A 12,954-nucleotide genomic window follows, 5' to 3' on the forward strand; every position below is an offset into this window, starting at 1 on the left:
TATCTGGTTTAACCGATTATTTATTCTGTTCGAGTGCATTTCAAGGTCTTCAGCCAGTGGAAGAAACTGTTAACTACGCCACTAAGAAAACTCCACCAACCAGACAGCATGGTCTTTTTTTCTCTCAAGAAAAACAAGAAGTGAACTTCCTGTTTCGGGGTGGTCCACAGACTTTGAAAAAAAGTGAGGGAGGAGGGGTGAGGGAGGGGGGAGGAGAAGAGAGGTCTAGCGTTCCCCCATTGACTGAGCAACCAACTTCGGGTTTACGGGACTTTGGTTACCTAAAATGGGGTTCGTTCAATGTTGTCCTGTACACTGATTTCGTGAAATTTGTGAATAAAGTAACTATGGAAAGACTATGGAAAGAAGCTCCTAAAAAAAGTGGATAAAGACGTGGTTTGAACACGGAAGGTGGAATAGAAGAGAGCAGATACAGGTTAATTCCGGCGGTCCCATCTGTGTGCCAGAAGAAAGCGGAGAGAGAAATTGGACATTCTGGAACCCCCAGCGGGACGTTCTCGTTTTCAGCCACAGAGCTTCCAAAAGTCCCAAAGCCCTGAGGATCAAGTCAACATACTGATGCAGACTTCTTCAACTTTTCATAAAAGGTACAGTTGCTTTGCTTTATCCTATTCAGTTTCTGTTTCTAATTCCAAGTAAGCTAAAGTCGTTGATAGAAGAGATTTTTAAATTTAGGCCTAATAGTGGTGGTAAAAGTGTGTTTGTTTATATGCAAGTTCAATTTGGACTTAGCAGTTATGTAATATGTTATGTTGAGTATATTAAAGGTATTGTCAGATTGGTGTCACTTCGGAGGATGATGGTCGAAATGGGATGTTCAATCTAATAGGCGATGGCGGTGCGTGCAGTGTTTACGTTGAATAAACAAAATGATCAATGTTAGCCGAATTCAGTGGCTTTCGTTATTTAAATTGATTGATAATAGGCTATTGCTTTCAGTGGAGAACATCTGAAATATCTTCAGTGGACTGTGCATTTCAATACCTTATTTAGACTATTGAAGAATGCCTCTCGTTAAAAAAAAACTTTGGACATTCCCAAAGTGCCTTCTCTTCTTTTCTGAACTTGTAAATTCTATCTTAAAGTTTTGATTGTTGAAAATAGCTTTTTAAGAATCAATGCATGTCTTGGAGTTGGTCTATACATTAGGGAGATGTTGCTTCTCGAGCTGATGACGCATTGGCACGAGCGTAAAGCAACAACAAAAAGAAATCACTGTCGAGAATTTTGGAATTGCACGTCTCCCACCACCACCCAAACATAATATGTGGTCGTTGAGGTTTCCATCCTCTATATTCGGCCTGTGCCACAGCCACACACACTCAAAAGACATCGGCCTGGCCTGCAGCTCCTCGCCTCGCTGTGTGTGTCTCTATGTCGGCGTTACAGAATTCCAGGGAGGGTCGTGGTGGCGCTTGAGAACAGCTGTTTCTTGTAACCTGAAATACTTCAGGTGCCAATATCGTTTCCACATGTACTTATGTCAGGACACCCACAGCAAAACGAAATCATTATAGTAGCCTACCACAGGATTCTAAGGTGAGTCTTTGAAAAGTGAAAGATGGCCCAGTAAATGTTTTATTTTCATACGAAAAAAATAGCCTACAGAGAGGTGAAGGAAGTTACTTGAAAAATAATGCATTTATTGTCGAAGTTGATGAGCGCCAAGTCCTTTAGAGTGGTCTTGTTTTTGAAATGTGTTTTCTTTCTTTCATTCTGTGTGTCTTTTGAGAAAATGGTCGCAAACCGCTAATATGAAATAACGCATAACACTTGTTAATCTCAGTAATCTCAGTAATTACTCTTAAATAGGTTATAAAATTAATCTGCTAATGTGGTCAGATTAAGACCATTAGACAACATTAGACTAGTGTTGAGGGTTTGTCAAATCCAGATTGAGCTCAACAGCCAATCACCGTTTTATCCTTTATCAACAAGGAGGAGATCTAAAATAAATGTGTCAATTAACACACTCCACACCACTGTCACAATGTAATTCAACATCTACGCTTAAGGGCATAGATGCTTTCCTGTTCTGGTCACACAGTCAGGAAAAAAAACATGTGTACTTGCATGTGGAGCGTCATCCGGGACAGGAGGATTTACTGACCCTGCAATTTATATATAATATATATATATATATATGCCATTTAGCAGACGCTTTTATTACTGTACAGTCATGGTGCATACATTGAGATTGACAGAAGAAATGGGTGGTCCAGAGGGATCGAATGGACCCTGGCGTTACAAGCGCCATGCTCTACCAACTGAGCTACAAGAACAATCTCCTGACTTTATGGGACAAGAGGGACATTATTACTATAAGAGAAATGGAAAGGGATTGAGATTGACAGAAGAAAAGAGAGGAGAGGACAGAGGGGATAGATGGAGAGAAAAGGCAATATGAGAGGACAGAGTGGATAGATGGAGAGAAAAGGCAATATGAGAGGACAGAGTGGATAGATGGAGAGAAAAGGCAATATGAGAGGACAGAGGGGATAGATGGAGAGAAAAGGCAATATGAGAGGACAGAGGGGATAGATGGAGAGAAAAAGGAGAGGACAGAGTGGATAGATGGAGAGAAAAGGCAAGAGGAGAGGACAGAGTGGATAGATGGAGAGAAAAGGCAATGGATAGATGAGAGGACAGAGGACAGGATAGATGGAGAGAAAAGGCAATATGAGAGGACAGAGTGGATAGATGGAGAGAAAAGGCAATATGAGAGGACAGAGTGGATAGATGGAGAGAAAAGGCAAGAGGAGAGGACAGAGTGGATAGATGGAGAGAAAAGGCAAGAGGAGAGGACAGAGTGGATAGATGGAGAGAAAAGGCAATATGAGAGGACAGAGGGGATAGATGGAGAGAAAAGGCAATATGAGAGGACAGAGGGATAGATGGAGAGAAAAGGCAAGTTGAGAGGACAGAGGGGATAGATGGAGAGAAAAGGCAATATGAGAGGACAGAGGGGATAGATGGAGAGAAAAGGCTAGTTGAGAGGACAGAGGGGATAGATGGAGAGAAAAGGCAATATGAGAGGACAGAGGGGATAGATGGAGAGAAAAGGCTAGATGAGAGGACAGAGGGGATAGATGGAGAGAAAAGGCTAGTTGAGAGGACAGAGGGGATAGATGGAGAGAAAAGGCAATATGAGAGGACAGAGGGGATAGATGGAGAGAAAAGGCAATATGAGAGGACAGAGGGGATAGATGGAGAGAAAAGGCAATATGAGAGGACAGAGGGGATAGATGGAGAGAAAAGGCAATGAGAGGATAGAGAGGACAGAGAGGGATAGATGGAGAGAAAAGGCAATATGAGAGGACAGAGGGGATAGATGGAGAGAAAAGGCAATATGAGAGGACAGAGGGGATAGATGGAGAGAAAAGGCTAGTTGAGAGGACAGAGGGGATAGATGGAGAGAAAAGGCTAGTTGAGAGGACAGAGGGGATAGATGGAGAGAAAAGGCAATATGAGAGGACAGAGGGGATAGATGGAGAGAAAAGGCAAGATGAGAGGACAGAGTGGATAGATGGAGAGAAAAGGCAAGATGAGAGGACAGAGGGGATAGATGGAGAGAAAAGGCAATATGAGAGGACAGAGGGGATAGATGGAGAGAAAAGGCAAATGAGAGGACAGAGGGATAGATGGAGAGAAAAGGCAATATGAGAGGACAGAGTGGATAGATGGAGAGAAAAGGCAATATGAGAGGACAGAGGGGATAGATGGAGAGAAAAGGCAATATGAGAGGACAGAGGGGATAGATGGAGAGAAAAGGCAATATGAGAGGACAGAGGGGATAGATGGAGAGAAAAGGCAATATGAGAGGACAGAGGGGATAGATGGAGAGAAAAGGCAATATGAGAGGACAGAGGGGATAGATGGAGACCAAAATGCACCAGAGAGGACAGAGGGGATAGATGGAGAGAAAAGGTATGAGAGGACAGAGGGGATAGATGGAGAGAAAAGGCTAAAGCACTAAGTGAATACCGGTACTCAAGGCTAAAGCAAAGTGAATACCGGTACTCAAGGCTAAAGCAAAGTGAATACCGGTACTCAAGGCTAAAGCAAAGTGAATACCGGTACTCAAGGCTAAAGCAAAGTGAATACCGGTACTCAAGGCTAAAGCAAAGTGAATACCGGTACTCAAGGCTAAAGCAAAGACGTAAAAGAAACAAGCTTTTGGATGCGGGCAGTTAGCATTGCAGATAACACAGACTAGACTACACCAGACTACACCAGACCAGACTAAACCAGACCAGACTACACCAGACCAGACTAAACTAGACCAGACTACACCAGACTACACCAGACCAGACTACACCAGACCAGACTAAACTAGACCAGACTACACTAGACCAGACTACACCAGACCAGACTAAACCAGACCAGACTAAACCAGACCAGACTAAACTAGACCAGACCGGACTACACCAGACCAGACTAAACCAGACCAGACCAGAATACACCAGACCAGACTAAACCAGACCAGACTACACCAGACCAGACTACACCAGACCAGACTAAACCAGACCAGACTACACCAGACCAGACCAGACTACACCAGACCGGACTAAACCAGACCAGACTAAACCAGACCAGACTAAACCAGACCAGACTCAACCAGACCAGACTACACCAGACTACACCAGACCAGACTAAACTAGACCAGACTACACCAGACTAAACCAGACCAGACTAAACCAGACCAGACTAAACCAGACCAGACTACACTAGACCAGACTAAACTAGACCAGACTAAACTAGACCAGACTAAACTAGACCAGACTACACTAGACCAGACTAAACTAGACCAGACTAAACTAGACCAGACTACACCAGACCAGACTAAACTAGACCAGACTAAACTAGACCAGACTAAACTAGACCAGACTAAACCAGACCAGACTACACTAGACCAGACTAAACTAGACCAGACTAAACTAGACCAGACTAAACTAGACCAGACTACACCAGACCAGACTAAACTAGACCAGACTAAACTAGACCAGACTACACCATACCAGACTACACCAGACCAGACCGGACTACACCAGACCAGACTAAACCAGACCAGACTAAACCAGACCAGACCAGACTAAACCAGACCAGACTAAACCAGACCAGACCAGACTACACCAGACCAGACTAGACTAGACCAGACTAAACCAGACCAGACCAGACTACACCAGACCAGACTACACCAGACCAGACTAAACCAGACCAGACCAGACTACACCAGACCAGACCAGACTACACCAGACCAGACTACACCAGACCAGACTACACCAGACCAGACTAAACCAGACCAGACTACACCAGACCAGACTAAACCAGACCAGACTAAACCAGACCAGACTAAACCAGACCAGACCAGACTACACCAGACCAGACCAGACTACACCAGACCAGACCGGACTACACCAGACCAGACTACACCAGACCAGACCAGACTAAACCAGACCAGACTACACCAGACCAGACTAAACCAGACCAGACTAAACCAGACCAGACTACACCAGACCAGACTAAACCAGACCAGACTACACCAGACCAGACTACACCAGACCAGACTAAACCAGACCAGACTAAACCAGACCAGACTACACCAGACCAGACTACACCAGACCAGACTAAACCAGACCAGGCTAAACCAGACCAGACTACACCAGACCAGACTAGACTAGACCAGACTAAACCAGACCAGACTACACCAGACCAGACTAGACTAGACCAGACTACACCAGACCAGACCAGACTACACCAGACCAGACTAGACCAGACCAGACTACACCAGACCAGACCAGACTACACCAGACCAGACTAGACTAGACCAGACTAAACCAGACCAGACTACACCAGACCAGACCAGACTAAACCAGACCAGACTACACCAGACCAGACCAGACTACACCAGACCAGAATAGACTAGACCAGACTAAACCAGACCAGACTACACCAGACCAGACCAGACTACACCAGACCAGACTAAACCAGACCAGACTAAACCAGACCAGACTAAACCAGACCAGACCAGACTACACCAGACCAGACTAAACCAGACCAGACTAAACCAGACCAGACTAAACCAGACCAGACCAGACTACACCAGACCAGACTAAACCAGACCAGACTAAACCAGACCAGACTAAACCAGACCAGACCAGACTAAACCAGACCAGACTAAACCAGACCAGACTAAACCAGACCAGACTAAACCAAACCAGACCAGACTACACCAGACCAGACCAGACTAAACCAGACCAGACTAAACCAGACCAGACTAAACCAGACCAGACCAGACTACACCAGACCAGACTAAACCAGACCAGACTACACCAGACCAGACTACACCAGACCAGACTAAACCAGACCAGACTACACCAGACCAGACCAGACTACACCAGACCAGACTAAACCAGACCAGACTAAACCAGACCAGACTAAACCAGACCAGACTCAACCAGACCAGACTACACCAGACTACACCAGACCAGACTAAACTAGACCAGACTACACCAGACTAAACCAGACCAGACTAAACCAGACCAGACTAAACCAGACCAGACTACACTAGACCAGACTAAACTAGACCAGACTAAACTAGACCAGACTACACTAGACCAGACTAAACCAGACCAGACTACACCAGACCAGACTAGACTAGACCAGACTACACCAGACCAGACCAGACTACACCAGACCAGACTAGACTAGACCAGACTACACCAGACCAGACCAGACTAAACTAGACCAGACTAAACCAGACCAGACTAAACCAAACCAGACCAGACTACACCAGACCAGACCAGACTAAACCAGACCAGACTAAACCAGACCAGACTAAACCAGACCAGACCAGACTACACCAGACCAGACTAAACCAGACCAGACTACACCAGACCAGACTACACCAGACCAGACTAAACCAGACCAGACTACACCAGACCAGACCAGACTACACCAGACCAGACCAGACTAAACCAGACCAGACTACACCAGACCAGACCAGACTACACCAGACCGGACTAAACCAGACCAGACTAAACCAGACCAGACTAAACCAGACCAGACTCAACCAGACCAGACTACACCAGACTACACCAGACCAGACTAAACTAGACCAGACTACACCAGACTAAACCAGACCAGACTAAACCAGACCAGACTAAACCAGACCAGACTACACTAGACCAGACTAAACTAGACCAGACTAAACTAGACCAGACTAAACTAGACCAGACTACACTAGACCAGACTAAACTAGACCAGACTAAACTAGACCAGACTACACCAGACCAGACTAAACTAGACCAGACTAAACTAGACCAGACTAAACTAGACCAGACTAAACCAGACCAGACTACACTAGACCAGACTAAACTAGACCAGACTAAACTAGACCAGACTACACCAGACCAGACTAAACTAGACCAGACTAAACTAGACCAGACTACACCAGACCAGACTACACCAGACCAGACCGGACTACACCAGACCAGACTACACCAGACCAGACTAAACCAGACCAGACTAAACCAGACCAGACCAGACTAAACCAGACCAGACTAAACCAGACCAGACCAGACTACACCAGACCAGACTAGACTAGACCAGACTAAACCAGACCAGACCAGACTACACCAGACCAGACTACACCAGACCAGACTAAACCAGACCAGACCAGACTACACCAGACCAGACCAGACTACATCAGACCAGACCGGACTACACCAGACCAGACTACACCAGACCAGACCAGACTAAACCAGACCAGACTACACCAGACCAGACTAAACCAGACCAGACTAAACCAGACCAGAATACACCAAACCAGACTAAACCAGACCAGACTACACCAGAACAGACTACACCAGACCAGACTAAACCAGACCAGACTACACCAGACCAGACTACACCAGACCAGACTAAACCAGACCAGGCTAAACCAGACCAGACTACACCAGACCAGACTAAACCAGACCAGACTACACCAGACCAGACTAGACTAGACCAGACTACACCAGACCAGACCAGACTACACCAGACCAGACTAGACTAGACCAGACTAAACCAGACCAGACTACACCAGACCAGACTAGACTAGACCAGACTACACCAGACCAGACCAGACTACACCAGACCAGACTAGACTAGACCAGACTACACCAGACCAGACCAGACTACACCAGACCAGACTAGACTAGACCAGACTAAACCAGACCAGACTACACCAGACCAGACCAGACTAAACCAGACCAGACTACACCAGACCAGACCAGACTACACCAGACCAGAATAGACTAGACCAGACTAAACCAGACCAGACTACACCAGAGCAGACCAGACTAAACCAGACCAGACTACACCAGACCGGACTACACCAGACCGGACTACACCAGACCGGACTACACCAGACCAGACTAAACCAGACCAGACTAAACCAGACTACACCAGACCAGACTAAACCAGACCAGACTAAACCAGACCAGACTAAACCAGACCAGACCAAACCAGACCAGACCAGACTACACCAGACCAGACTACACCAGACCAGACTAAACCAGACCAGACTAAACCAGACCAGACTAAACCAGACCAGACCAGACTACACCAGACCAGACTAAACCAGACCAGACTAAACCAGACCAGACTAAACCAGACCAGACCAGACTAAACCAGACCAGACTAAACCAGACCAGACTAAACCAGACCAGACTAAACCAGACCAGACCAGACTACACCAGACCAGACCAGACTAAACCAGACCAGACTAAACCAGACCAGACTAAACCAGACCAGACTAAACCAGACCAGACCAGACTACACCAGACCAGACCAGACTAAACCAGACCAGACTAAACCAGACCAGACTAAACCAGACCAGACTACACCAGACCAGACTACACCAGACCAGACTACACCAGACCGGACTAAACTAGACCAGACTAAACCAGACCAGACTAAACCAGACCAGACTAAACCAGACCAGACTACACCAGACCAGACCAGACTACACCAGACCAGACCAGACTACACCAGACCAGACTACACCAGACCAGACTAAACTAGACCAGACTAAACCAGACCAGACCAGACTACACCAGACCAGACTAAACCAGACCAGACTACACTAGACCTGACCAGAGCAGACCACTTCCAGGCAGAACAGGCCGACTGCAACAAGTGGTGTGTTTTTGTACAGCAGATTCCATTTAGGTCTGTCTGCTTAGCGTGGAAGACACGCCATTGGTCCTGTCTCTCCTCCCACCTCTGAGAGAGACAGAGAGAGAGAGGGACCACCCTCACTGGGATCAGAGGCCCTTTCACACCCTGTGAACCTGAAACAATCAGCTGTCTGTCTCCGGCTCATGGGCCTTCAGAGGGCCTACAGCACTGGGCAGCTACAGGGAGCAGTGTGTGGTGCAGAGAGGGACTGGGACTGGCTGCAGCACTGGGCAGCTACAGGGAGCGGTGTGTGGTGCAGAGAGGGACTGGGACTGGCTGCAGCACTGGGCAGCTACAGGGAGCGGTGTGTGGTGCAGAGAGGGACTGGGACTGGCTGCAACACTGGGCAGCTACAGGCAGCGGTGTGTGGTGCAGAGAGGGACTGGGACTGGCTGCAGCACTGGGCAGCTACAGGGAGAGGTGTGTGGTGCAGAGAGGGACTGGGACTGGCTGCAGCACTGGGCAGCTACAGGCAGCGGTGTGTGGTGCAGAGAGGGACTGGGACTGGCTGCAGCACTGGGCAGCTACAGGCAGAGGTGTGGTGCAGAGGGACTAGGGGACTGGCTGCAACAGGACTGGGACTGGGACTGGCTGCAACACTGGGCAGCTACAGGCAGCGGTGTGTGGTGCAGAGAGGGACTGGGACTGGCTGCAGCACTGGGCAGCTACAGGCAGAGGTGTGTGGTGCAGAGAGGGACTAGGACTGGCTGCAGCACTGGGCAGCTACAGGCAGCGGTGTGTGGTGCAGAGAGGGACTGGGACTGGCTGCAGCACTGGGCAGCTACAGGCAGCGGTGTGTGGTGCAGAGAGGGACTGGGACTGGCTGCAGCACTGGGCAGCTACAGGCAGCGGTGTGTGGTGCAGAGAGGGACTGGGACTGGCTGTAGCACTGGGCAGCTACAGGCAGCGGTGTGTGGTGCAGAGAGGGACTAGGACTGGCTGCAACACTGGGCAGCTACAGGCAGCGGTGTGTGGTGCAGAGAGGGACTAGGACTGGCTGCAACACTGGGCAGCTACAGGCAGCGGTGTGTGGTGCAGAGAGGGACTGGGACTGGCTGCAGCACTGGGCAGCTACAGGCAGCGGTGTGTGGTGCAGAGAGGGACTGGGACTGGCTGCAGCACTGGGCAGCTACAGGCAGCGGTGTGTGGTGCAGAGAGGGACTGGGACTGGCTGCAACACTGGGCAGCTACAGGGAGCAGTGTGTGGTGCAGAGAGGGACTGGGACTGGCTGCAGCACTGGGCAGCTACAGGCAGCGGTGTGTGGTGCAGAGAGGGACTGGGACTGGCTGCAGCACTGGGCAGCTACAGGCAGCGGTGTGTGGTGCAGAGAGGGACTGGGACTGGCTGCAACACTGGGCAGCTACAGGGAGCGGTGTGTGGTGCAGAGAGGGACTGGGACTGGCTGCAGCACTGGGCAGCTACAGGCAGAGGTGTGTGGTGCAGAGAGGGACTAGGACTGGGACTGGCTGCAGCACTGGGCAGCTACAGGCAGAGGTGTGTGGTGCAGAGAGGGACTGGGACTGGCTGCAGCACTGGGCAGCTACAGGCAGAGGTGTGTGGTGCAGAGAGGGACTGGGACTGCCTGCAGCACTGGGCAGCTACAGGCAGAGGTGTGTGGTGCAGAGAGGGACTGGGACTGGGACTGGCTGCAACACTGGGCAGCTACAGGCAGTGGTGTGTGGTGCAGAGAGGGACTGGGACTGGGACTGGCTGCAACACTGGGCAGCTACAGGCAGCGGTGTGTGGTGCAGAGAGGGACTGGGACTGCCTGCAGCACTGGGCAGCTACAGGCAGCGGTGTGTGGTGCAGAGAGGGACTGGGACTGGGACTGGCTGCAACACTGGGCAGCTACAGGCAGCGGTGTGTGGTGCAGAGAGGGACTGGGACTGCCTGCAGCACTGGGCAGCAACAGGCAGCGGTGTGTGGTGCAGAGAGGGACTGGGACTGGCTGCAGCACTGGGCAGCTACAGGCAGCGGTGTGTGGTGCAGAGAGGGACTGGGACTGGCTGCAGCACTGGGCAGCTACAGGCAGCGGTGTGTGGTGCAGAGAGGGACTGGGACTGGCTGCAACACTGGGCAGCTACAGGGAGCAGTGTGTGGTGCAGAGAGGGACTGGGACTGGCTGCAACACTGGGCAGCTACAGGCAGCGGTGTGTGGTGCAGAGAGGGACTGGGACTGGGACTGGCTGCAACACTGGGCAGCTACAGGGAGCAGTGTGTGGTGCAGAGAGGGACTGGGACTGGCTGCAACACTGGGCAGCTACAGGGAGCGGTGTGTGGTGCAGAGAGGGACTGGGACTGGGACTGGCTGCAACACTGGGCAGCTTCAGGGAGCGGTGTGTAGTGCAGAGAGGGACTGGGACTGGGACTGGCTGCAACACTGGGCAGCTACAGGGAGCGGTGTGTGGTGCAGAGAGGGACTGGAACTGGGACTGGCTGCAACACTGGGCAGCTTCAGGGAGCGGTGTGTGGTGCAGAGAGGGACTGGGACTGGCTGCAACACTGGGCAGCTACAGGGAGCGGTGAGTGGTGCAGAGAGGGACTGGGACTGGGACTGGCTGCAACACTGGGCAGCTACAGGGAGCGGTGTGTGGTGCAGAGAGGGACTGGGACTGGGACTGGCTGCAACACTGGGCAGCTACAGGGAGCGGTGTGTGGTGCAGAGAGGGACTGGGACTGGCTGCAGCACTGGGCAGCTACAGGGAGCGGTGTGTGGTGCAGAGAGGGACTGGGACTGGGACTGGCTGCAACACTGGGCAGCTACAGGGAGCGGTGTGTGGTGCAGAGAGGGACTGGGACTGGGACTGGCTGCAACACTGGGCAGCTACAGGGAGCGGTGTGTGGTGCAGAGAGGGACTGGGACTGGCTGCAACACTGGGCAGCTACAGGGAGCGGTGTGTGGTGCAGAGAGGGACTGGGACTGGGACTGGCTGCAACACTGGGCAGCTACAGGGAGCGGTGTGTGGTGCAGAGAGGGACTGGGACTGGCTGCAACACTGGGCAGCTACAGGGAGCAGTGTGTGGTGCAGAGAGGGACTGGCTGCAACACTGGGCAGCTACAGGGAGCGGTGTGTGGTGCAGAGAGGGACTAGGACTGGCTGCAGCACTGGGCAGCTACAGGGAGCGGTGTGTGGTGCAGAGAGGGACTGGGACTGGCTGCAGCACTGGGCAGCTACAGGGAGCGGTGTGTGGTGCAGAGAGGGACTGGGACTGGCTGCAACACTGGGCAGCTACAGGGAGCGGTGTGTGGTGCAGAGAGGGACTGGGACTGGGACTGGCTGCAACACTGGGCAGCTACAGGGAGCGGTGTGTGGTGCAGAGAGGGACTGGGACTGGGACTGGCTGCAACACTGGGCAGCTACAGGGAGCGGTGTGTGGTGCAGAGAGGGACTGGGACTGGGACTGGCTGCAACACTGGGCAGCTACAGGGAGCGGTGTGTGGTGCAGAGAGAGACTGGGACTGGGACTGGCTGCAACACTGGGCAGCTATAGGGAGCGGTGTGTGGTGCAGAGAGGGACTGGGACTGGGACTGGCTGCAACACTGGGCAGCTACAGGGAGCAGTGTGTGGTGCAGAGAGGGACTGGCTGCAACACTGGGCAGCTACAGGGAGCGGTGTGTGGTGCAGAGAGGGACTGGGACTGGGACTGGCTGCAACACTGGGCAGCTACAGGGAGCGGTGTGTGGTGCAGAGAGGGACTGGGACTGACA

At 51.3% G+C, this 12,954-nt stretch overlaps 1 protein-coding gene across 1 annotated transcript in view; it reads left to right on the forward strand.

Moving 5' to 3' along the window:
• The first annotated feature begins 232 nt into the window (after window positions 1–232).
• LOC124003800 (zinc finger protein GLI1-like) overlaps window positions 233–12,954 on the forward strand; it is a 185,498-nt gene continuing 172,776 nt past the window's right edge. The window contains exon 1 of the mRNA XM_046312373.1: window positions 233–608. The gene's annotated coding sequence lies outside the window, so the exon portion shown is untranslated. The remainder of the gene's footprint in view (window positions 609–12,954) is intronic.

The sequence above is a fragment of the Oncorhynchus gorbuscha genome, linkage group LG18, assembly GCF_021184085.1.
Source record: "Oncorhynchus gorbuscha isolate QuinsamMale2020 ecotype Even-year linkage group LG18, OgorEven_v1.0, whole genome shotgun sequence".
NCBI lineage: Eukaryota > Metazoa > Chordata > Actinopteri > Salmoniformes > Salmonidae > Oncorhynchus > Oncorhynchus gorbuscha.